The sequence below is a fragment of the Gracilinanus agilis genome, chromosome 4, assembly GCF_016433145.1.
Source record: "Gracilinanus agilis isolate LMUSP501 chromosome 4, AgileGrace, whole genome shotgun sequence".
Taxonomy (NCBI): domain Eukaryota; kingdom Metazoa; phylum Chordata; class Mammalia; order Didelphimorphia; family Didelphidae; genus Gracilinanus; species Gracilinanus agilis.
This window is the reverse complement of record NC_058133.1, coordinates 378560127-378570643: the sequence shown is the minus strand read 5'-3', so window position 1 is coordinate 378570643 and position 10517 is coordinate 378560127. Positions and strand designations below refer to the sequence as shown.

Here is a 10517-nt window from a genome sequence, read left to right as displayed (position 1 = left end):
GCTGTACGGTTGTTTTTGAAGATTGCCAAAAAAATAATTACTGCGCAGAAGTGTGACACATATTCATAACATCTGATTGGTTGTTCACATACCCTTGATGTTATATTTGTGTGTGCCAATTTTAAATACATTTTATTTTCCAGCAAAAGAATTGTATTTCTACTTGTTTTCATTATTGATGAAGTACAGTGCTATTCATTTCTCTCCCTCTGAATACATTCAAGTGCAAGAATGCACAGATCAAAATAAATGGTAAAATTCTGCATGTGCTTGGTGGGGATAGTGGCATTTCATTTGATCAGAACTATCATAACTCCACCAGAAATTTCAAAAGCAGGGGAAAGAAGAATAATATTCAATAGCAGCAAGCCCTGCACATTCACGGATTTTTCTTGAGGTTAAGAAAGAAGTCTCACCATAGATAACAACTTCATCAGGGATGATTCTATTGTTGAGCTCCTTGACATTGAAGAAGTCCTTGGGAGTCCCTAGATTTGGGAGAACTGAGTAGAACCACCTTCTGAGATGATGCCATAAATCTGTGATTTATCTATTTTGGCATCTCTTAGGGTCTTTTCCACAGGGTCCAATATACCATGTAAAGAATTAACATTAATCTCTTCAAAATGGGAAAAAGGTAGAGAAGTCAATATTTTCTCAATAGTGGCCTAAGTACTGGAAGAGAAAATGCACTTGACACATTCACAAGCAGTGCACAGATGGCAGCCCTCTTGTTCTCACTGATGTCCTCTTTAAATACACTCTTGAACTCAAAAATGGTTGATCATGTGGTTATCAAAATCCTTTACCCAAGTAGGTGTCCCAAAATATGGACTTGACTTCAAAGATGTCATCTTCAATAGTAAGAATGAAGACATCAAAAGTGTCATTTTCAAGTTCAAAGATCAATGCATTTTTATTGGCACCAATTTTCTTTGTTCAACCCATGAGCAATAGAATAGCAGCAGTTAGCTTATTGATGACCTAATGCACATCAAGAGTGTTCCAGCATCTTTGGTAACATGACCCTGGAAAGTGTCAAAGTAGGCTAGTATTGTGACAGCATTTGGGACAGTCTTCTGAAAGTAAATCTTAGCAATTTTTTTCATCTTGGCCAAGTCCATAGAACATATTTCTTCATAATAGAAACCTTTTGTCTCCCTTTGTACTCCATTTGTACCTCAGACCTACCTGTATTATTCACCACAGTGAAAAGCTAATGCTTCATGTCTGACCATTCGACTGCATCAAAGACTGCATTCATGGGGTTCATTGCAATTTGATTCTTTGTAGTATTCCTGATTAAGCAATCTTTGTTGGTAAAGGTCATGCAGTTTGAGGTGGTCCTGTTTCTTTGGATATCATCGATGATCTCCACTTTTTCTATGTTGAAAGACTCCCTCACAGGAATAAATTGTGCCAAGAGGTGCTTCTGACTTTGTTGGGGAATCAAGGGTCATAGGTGACTCCTGATGAATAAGAAAGGCTACTGATGAGCTGAGTAGACCTACAACCTTTGTATTACATCCACAAAGGGATACAAAATCATTTCTTCAGAGACCAAAGAGATGTTGAAAGAGCAGTGGGTTAGAAGTCAGAAGACCTAGGTTTATATTGGTTGTGAAATGTACTGGGTGATTAATGGCAATAAATTTATTCCTTCTGAGACTCAGTTTCTTTATCTGTAAAATGAAGAGAGTACTCCTTGGACTAATTACTTAATTGTGTTATATGGAAGTCACTATGAAAAATGTTTATAAGAGTAATTATAATTGTTAATGACAATTGCCATAGTGATGGACCAAATTGCTCTAGGCCACAAATGTCACAGATCATCATAATTATCCTCGTCATCATCAAATATTCATTTGAGCATCTATTAGCTAAGCAGCATTCTAACCTCTGGGTTACAGCCTTTAAAGTAGCTTCTGGAAACAAGGAAGTATAAGATACCAATGCAGTTTATTGATCAACAAGATTTGTAGAACATTGACTGTGTTTTAGGATAAGAAAAGGAGTCCACAGGCAATAGAAGCTATATTTTTTACATTTAGAAATTTCCAATGTTATTTGGAAATATGAAAATATTGGGAATATATCTACACATATACATATATGACTTAAAATACTTATAAAATTATGACAGTTTTGAACATGTAAGTGATTTTAGAAGTGCATTACACTTCTTACAAGCAATAAAGTGATATCATCCTACATAAAAAGAACAGTGGATTTCGAATGAGAAAAAAAATATCTAAGTTGGAGTTCCATTTCTTACACTTAATGGCCAGAGTAGCACTGAGTAAATTCCTTCACTTGTTTAGTCTCAATTTCCTTATCTGTAAAATAGGAATAATTGTATTATGTGATGTATAGAGCTATTTGTATGATCAAATGAAATGATGTGTGCTAAGAACTTTGCAAACCTTAACATATTTATTTATATTGACCAATATTGTTATTTTGTATTGAAATGACAAAATAAAATTCCTGGTCATGCTATAGAACTGTGGGTCCTATAAAAGTAGAAAATGCTTGATGTTATCATGCACGAACATAATATGCTAAATAAAATCTGCTTCTCCTATTCTTATTGTTGGTTCTAGGAAATATACTATTTAATATGTAGAAATGGGAAAATACATAAAATACCAAAAAATGACAAATTTTCTATTGCCCCTCAGAAGAACCAAATCGAAATTACTGTTTACTCCCTTTGCTTTTCCATCCTCATTCTACCAAGTATAATAATTTAGCCTGTGATTAAAAATAAATACTGAGATTTGACTTATCAACAAATTAAGTATGCATCTATGTATCTACACACACAAAAAGTTGGCATCATTTAGACACTATAGACCTGAATTTGCCATTCAAAATTGTTTTTGTAAATGCTAAATTCAGGGTTACTTCATTTCTCTTTAGCACAAATTATAATTCTCAAAATTCTTTTAGAAATAAATCACCAGGAAATTTATGGATTTCTACTTCAGTGATTACATTAAAAATCCCTACTGTCACATAAATGGAATTCCAACTGATGAACATAAAGTAATTTGCTGAGAGGCAATCATTATCTATAAAAATACTTTTTTTGTTAGAGATGCCTTTTCCGTAATCATAGATGGGTCAGTCTTTTCTTATCAAGTCTATTTTTCACTGTTCTTTCTATATTCACACATAAAAAAGAAATATGCAGAATATTGACAAGTAAAATACTGGCTTGTGCTTCCTTTTAACAAATTTTGAAATGTTTGAGAAAATATCATCATGGTATTTACCTGCTGTGCACAGTTTTTTGGTGAAAAATGCTATTCTAGTTTCTCAGCAAGGTTAACAAGAGCTATATTGAAAAGAATGGTTTATGTTTCTTTTCTGTGTGGACAAGTAGAAATCACTGAATTCCACTACAAACTTGACAAGTTGGTTCTTTCTTGGACTCCAAAAGATGCTAGGTGAGATGCAGTCAGATATAAATCAGAGGCATTGGTAAAATCACCATATTAGGAGTCGAGATTCCCTAATAAGAATTAGATTAGAAGCCTTGTGACTTTGGGAAACTAACTCATTTAGATGATCTGAGCCCCAGACTCTCAATCTGAAATAAGAATATAATTATGCCTAACTCTCAGTTATTTAGAGTGGAAAAATGAGATAATATTCATAAGAAGAGTATGCAAACATAATGCATAAATACTAGCACCCAGGGACTGTCCAGCCTTTTAGAATCTGAGTACATTGACACTTGTTGTTTAACTCATCAGGTTTTACAACACTGATGGTGGAAGGATACATTTCAAGTCTCTGCAGTTCTCATGTTGTCATCTTTGGTATCAAAAACCAAAGGTTGAGATCCTGAAGAAATTTAATAAGGTACCTTCCACATAATTCCTCTTCCCAGTTCTCTAAGGTATCTAGAGGTGACTGTGGTTTCTTGAAGGTTAGGTTGGTGGAACACAATATTTGATAGATTCTACCAAACTGAAAATAAATGGAATCTAGTCAGACTGTGCCTGTCATTGGAGGACTAGTGTCATCATCAGAAAGTTGGTCACTTTGGCCACAAGGACTCATTAAAACTACCAGGAAAAATGCACAGAAATATATATATATATATATATATATATATATATATATTTTTTTTTTAATTTATACACACACACACACACACACACACACACACACACACACACACACATATATATATATATATATCCCTTCAGTTTTTTCAGAATGGTTGCTCAGCTATTTTCACTCTTTCCTTCATGTTATTTTGTTCTTTTTTTCAGCAAACATTATTAATGGCACAAGGCACAAACAAGGATATCTTAAAATACAAACAATTACAATTTGTAATAGAAAAAGCATTAGGCCAAGAAGTCATGAGAAATAGCTTCTGGTCCTAACTCTATTACTCAATACTTTTGTGCTCTTGAGAAAGTCCATATGCCTCTCTGGGCATAAGAGAGTTTTCCTCATCTATAAAAGGAAAATGATGGATTAAATTATAGCTGTTTCATTCCTGCTTTAATGTCAGTACATTTTTTTAAAAAATTACTAGTGTTCATCCTCAATTCCTTGACTCAATAATCTCTTTCCAGATATTTTTTGTATTGTCTTTTATGAATCTGTAGTAAGGATCACTCTACTATTTAGGAAATAACTTAAGAAATTCAAAACATTGATTAATATAATCAGAAACCTAGGTGAATCAAAAAAAGTTGACTTTCTTCAGAATATAATTAGATTAATATTTAAAAAGCAACATTCTGTAGTATAGTGTAATACAACACAATGTTACAAAATAATAAATACATAAATGAGCATTGTGTGCATTCTGCTAAGGAGTAAGGGAGATATGAAATTTGGATCCCTCATAAGGGATCTAGTTCTAGTAGAAGGATCATCAAAACAAAATAGCTATAAATCTCCCTTTAAAATGAGCATTTTCTGATTCCACTATCTGTTCAGTGTGATGAATTTTATTGTGTGTGCTCTACACTGTAACCCTATGACCTAGACAAGATTGTCATAGCTTTCATGCTCTCATTGTGTGTTTTACTGCAATGTAGTATCAATCAATTTTGAATTAGCAATATATCTCTCTATATTGTTTGAGGAATTAAGATTTAAGACTTTTTTCCCCAGATTATAATTTGAAGTTTCATTTAATACATATAAAAATGTGCAAAGCAGTTTACTCATTTTCTTCATTCTTTGTTTTTGCACATTTGGAATGGTCATCTTGATGCTCGACTGAGATTGTTTCCACAATGACTATGATTTTTAAAAGAAATATTGGGTATAATCCCCACCATTAGATTTATTGCACATCAGGAGCACTTATAGTCCTTTGACTGTTAATTTTCTAAATTAGTGGGAAAGAAAGTCTTTTGTCTTTTTATCACTTCTCACAAATATTGGGCATCAATATCTGGCCCTTGAATCATCTTCACACTCTATTCTAATGCTTCTTGGGCATACCAGTTCTGCTCATCCTGATACATGAATTTGTCCAGTATCAGAAATTTTGAGTTTTCCTACTTATTATTTCAAAAACATAAGATCTAAGGGCAGACATGTTGCTGGTGAATTGATGTCAGCTACTTCTGTGGCTTAAGATTACTTTTGACTCCACATCAAGAAAGCATTTGGAGGAAACTAAGAAGAAAAGTAAAGAAATGGAAAATGGAAAAAAAAAATAATGATGAAGCAAATGATACTTTAGTTTGCTACAAAAAGAAAGTGAAAGGAACCACCAAAACTGCTGGGAACAAACCAAGACATTCAATGGAGAGAATGCAATGGAAAGTTCACTGGATTTTAAGTCAGAAATGAGTTGCTATTCCAACTTTGTTACTTCCCAGTTGTATGATCTTTAGGTATTCTACCTCTTTCTTTTTTTTGTTTTTGTTTTTTTTTCTTTTAAACCCTTAACTTCTGTGTAGTGGTTCATAGGTGGAAGAGTGGTAAGGGTAGGCAATGGGGGTCAAGTGACTTGCCCAGGATCACACAACTGGGAAGTGTCTGAGGCCAGATTTGAACCTAGGACCTCCCATCTCTAGGCCTGACTCTCAATCCACTGAGCTACCCAGCTGCCCCCATTCTACCTCTTTCTGATGTAGTTTCCTGGTATAAAATAAGGGTATTGAAGAAGAGATCTCTGAGCTCCTTTCTAGCTCATGAAAACAATTACAATCAATTCTCCATATTTCTTTCCAAAAATATCATAAGTTCACAGCCTTTTGTTGCTCTTCATTTCTCTTCCTATTCCTTATCTTAAATCTCTTCTGGGCTTAATATCATCTTTACCAAAGGGTGTGAAGATATGTGATTCAATAATATCCATATTGGGTCATCATGACTTAAAAATTCTTTCATATACCATTGGTTCAATAAAATATTAAGTATTGTTTTTGAATAATATAACAAAAAACACTATTGGGTTGCAAATTCTTTATAGAACTTAATTATCTATGCCTTCCCTATCTCCTTTACTAGCAAAGCACTTTGAAAACTACAAAGAATTTCAATCTCTTAGCTCCTATCCTAAAAAAGGAGGGAGGAAGTCAGTTCTTAGAGATTCTCATTCTATTGAACTGCTAAACTTTGCTATAATATTCTATTTATATAATGTTTTTTGGCTACAAGTCTATTTTTTGGCTATCTATTTGGATTATATCCCTCGCTCATTGCTTTGAGTGCCACTGATAGTTTTCAGAGGTATCCCATGGACCAGTATCCCAAATGCTGGCCTATAGATGCTCTCCTCCTTCAGCATAGTGTAATGTGGATATTTTTAAGGCAGAAAGAAACATAATTCACTCATCTCGTCCAACACCATAATTGTTAAAGTGGAGTCACCTGTCCCAAGTTACATATTGTAATATGCTAGAATAGCAATTAAAGAAACTGATGACCTCTTAATAATAGTAATAGGAATGACTCACATTGACTCAGCACTTTTCATTGGCCGTCACGCTTTACAAAATAAGGATAAATTTCCTTGCCGCTGAATTTGGAGTCAAGAAGTCCTAGATTCATAGCATGTCTCAGATATTAGTTGTAAGACTCTGTGGAGGTCATTTAATCTCTCATGGCTTTAGTCTCTTCAACCATGAAATTATTATAATAATACACCTATCTCATTTTCAAGGGAGTGCTGGAGAGTTCTCAAAAATGGCTGCTGAGAGACAATGGTGAACTTTCCTGTTGGAGCTTTAATATTTTAGAAATTGGGAAATTAAAGCTTAATTCATTATTTTGTTGGTCATTTAGACTTAAGAAAGTGGTGAAGAAAAATATAATAATGCAGCTTAAACTTAGAAATGTGCATTATATATATATAAAAAATTATAATATAATTATATTATAAATTATATAAAATATTGTGTGTGTGTTTTTGAGGGCCAGTTGTTAAACATTTACTAGTACATTATTGGATATGATTACAACTACCCTGTAATAATAGGGTAATCATTCTAACTGAATATTTTGAGATTTAGAAAGTTTAAATGACTTCTCAGAGTCTAGCAACTAGTGCCTTAAGGAGCATTTGAACCCAAGCCATTTGAACTGCAAGCAAAGTAATCAGGGGATTACTCTCACTCCAACAGATAATTAAAGGTAGACTGCATTTTACTTTAACCTAGAAAGCAATGCAAGGATACAAATGCTATATCAAAATTTCTAGACTGAATCAAACCCTCTATTTAACAGGAATAAAATGATGTTGCTTTTTCCTGAATGAAATGAAATTCAGAGGGGAAACTTAAAGAGAAACTTTCATCCAAATGATGATTTCAATAAAACAAACTCTGGAAACTAACCATTTAACCATGTATTCCTTTGAATTAAATGGTAGAAGCAAAGAAGAATATTGGTACTGACCATATCTTCAGATTCATTTGTGATAACAAGTGTAAAGCAATATGACAAAAACAAAGCCTTTCAGAATGTTTCCTTTTAGAATTTGTTTTTCTTCATTTTCTTTGGCTCATTTTTATAAAGGAACCAATTCTTTTGTCATCTTCCTAAATTCAAATCTAGTATCAGATAATTCCTAGCTGTGTGATGTTGGCAAAGTCATTTAATCTTGTTTGCCTCAGTTTCCTCATCTACAAAATGAGTCAGAGAAGCAAATGGCAAACTGCTCCAGTATCCTTGCCAATAAAATTTTAAATGGGGTCACAAGGAGTTGGACATGACTGAAAGCAACTCAACAACAAAGTCTTTTTGTATGAGGTCCTATCAAGTAAACGCAATAACTGAGATGAGAATTTAGGGTCTTCTTACTACTATCAATCAATAATCAAACAATTATTAAGTGATTACAATATGCCAGGCTCTTAATATCTCAAAGGAAAGTGCATTCCACTTTCCATATCCTTGACTCTTTCCAGTGTGTTATAAACTCTGTTTTTTATTACAGTACTGCCATCACATATCAGTGACCTTAGGCAAGTAATAATGACTAACTTTTAAGTCACTTAGCCTCTTTCTGTCTCAGTTCACTCAGTTGCAGAATAAAAATAACAAAATCATCAGGGTTCTTGTGGGGACAAAATAACATAATATTTGTAAAGTGCTTTGTAGAGCTTAAAGATGTTATAAATGTTAGTTCTCATCATTAATATATGGTACGTTAAGATTTTCAAAGCACTTTACATGTATTATTTCATGGGATTCTCACAATAACCTGATGAAGTATCCATTATTATTTTATTGATTTTACATGAGAGGAAACTGAGGCTAAGGGAAGTTCTGTGACTTGCCCAGGGTCTAAACAAAAAGCTCTGATGAAAATTTTGAACTCTGGTTTTGTGGACTTGCAGTTCAGAGCTTAAGAGAATATCCACCCTATCATTTAGCTACTTCAAATTAATTCAGAAGTCTCATGGTCTCAGTTTCCTCCCTTATCAAATAAAGCTGTTGGCCTAAGTGATGTTTAATATAACTTCCTAACCTAAAATGATAATTTATTTGCATTCAATTGAAAAAGTATTAACTAAGTACCTGATATGTTCAAAGCACTATGCAGCACTCTAGGGATATAGAGAAGAAATGAAAAATAGTCCCTTGTCCTCAAAGAGTTTTCAGTCTACTTTTACAATAATATAGTAAACAAGCAATAAAAACTTCTGAAATGATGGGTTCCTAGGGATTTACAACAGATGTAATATCACACTTACAATCTGCATCATGTCTGTGGTGATAGATTCATCTCAAGTTGATGAAACTGTAGCACATTTGACTAAGAGTAATGAGCTAGTATTTTCCCCTTTCCCTTAAGCTTCTTTTGCAAAACATTTCTGTGAAAGAAAACAGAATTTATGAGCAATTACCATGTTCTATATATAGGGTCTAAATTTAGAAACAAGGCAGATATTACCATTCAATTTCAGCAAATGCTAGAACCAGAAACTTTTATTTAAAAGGCATTACAAATTTAACATAAAAATATAAGTGAAAAAAACATGACCAGTTTTACTAATGCAGAAACCAGTTTCTCAAGAAGCATTCTGCCTTTTCCTAAAGGTACCATGAGAGAGGACTGCATTATAAGCCAAGTGCCACCAACTTGTTTTCATTACTTTGCAGTCATGCCCAATAGTTTGCCTTATAGATGTAATGGCAAGGATAGATCAGTTAAGTTCATCAAGGTCTCCCATGATAGGCAAATAGCTTTGAGGACAAGGAGAAGCCAAAGAATCAGAGTGCAAGGAAGCTTAGGAATGCACTTGCAGAAACATCACTGATGATGCTTATTCAGAGGTACAAGAAGTCCCATTATATTTTATTCTTTTTGTGCCCACATTATCAGGTACTAATTTATGGACACCTAAGAGATCAAATTAGAAAAGAAAGCCTTTGAATAAGCTTTTCCCCTCTTGCTAGAAAAGGTCATCTAGTTCTCAACTGCTTTCACCTTGGGATCCATTCAAGTTCATGATACTCTCTCTGTATGTCTACATTTACAAAGAGACATAAGATTCACATATTGTTCAGAAGGGAAGATGTAAATTGGGAACCTTTTCCTACCATATTCTCCAGGCTATACTACAATCTATGAAATGGGAAGCTGTCTCCTTCCCTCTTCCTTTAGAGGAGACAGACAGACAAAGCACGAATTAGTCAGCATGAAAGATGCTCCATTTCTATATAGCTCTATTTTTTTCTAGAAAATTTCTTCCTTAAATAGAATTTAAATCATCCCACTGACAATTTTAAGTGTTTATTAATAATTGTTTAAAAATATAACCTAAAGTACTTTTGGTATTCCTTGTCCTCCTCTTTCACAGTGTAAGGGGGAAATGTGAACTCAAAGATAACCAAGAATTCCCTTTTACACCAATGAGCTATCCCATATGACAAATAAAGGTTTTTTTTTTTAAAGAAAGAAGACAAAAATATAACTTTTACTGCTTTGCTTCTATTTCAGATGATAAAATATTAGAACAAAGGTTTCAATCAATTCTAAATTTTAAAAACAAAAAGAAAAAAATCAGAAAATCGCA

General features: G+C 33.5%; 1 pseudogene; it reads right to left on the bottom strand.

Moving 5' to 3' along the window:
• Positions 1–290: 290 nt before the first annotated feature.
• LOC123246582 lies at positions 291–1460 on the bottom strand (annotated as a pseudogene).
• Positions 1461–10517: the final 9057 nt, after the last annotated feature.